Below are 412 nucleotides of genomic sequence, written 5' to 3'. Positions count from 1 at the left end.
GCACTTCATTAGTGGACTATTTGCACTTTGTTTTTTAGTTATTTTTTAATTAGTTCAAGGTAAGTATTTAGATTTTCTAGCCCCAGCTAAAGAAAGAGAAGGCATAAATATAATCACATACCTGAGAGAAGAAACAGAAAAGCCATTAAAAGAAAAATGAAGACTCGGAAACACACTGGTACATTACCCAATGAAGCCCCAAGGCAGTGGCCAATACTCGTGAGGAGCTGCCACAGGATTTGGGGGAATTAAAAGTCTTGTCTTGATGTTTAAGGGAGCACTTCAGTTGCAGGAAAATTCATCTCTGGGTAATGCCTTATTTGGTAACAATGCTGTAACTACAACACTTTTTCTATTAAGACACAGGACAATGTGTCTCCTGAGGCTAAGACTAGAAACAGTTTGAATAGGA

The sequence above is a fragment of the Cavia porcellus genome, unplaced genomic scaffold (genome assembly GCF_034190915.1).
Source record: "Cavia porcellus strain 051 isolate PalLab524CR breed Dunkin Hartley unplaced genomic scaffold, mCavPor4.1 scaffold_4, whole genome shotgun sequence".
In the NCBI taxonomy this organism is placed as follows: domain Eukaryota; kingdom Metazoa; phylum Chordata; class Mammalia; order Rodentia; family Caviidae; genus Cavia; species Cavia porcellus.
This window is presented reverse-complemented; position numbering follows the sequence as displayed.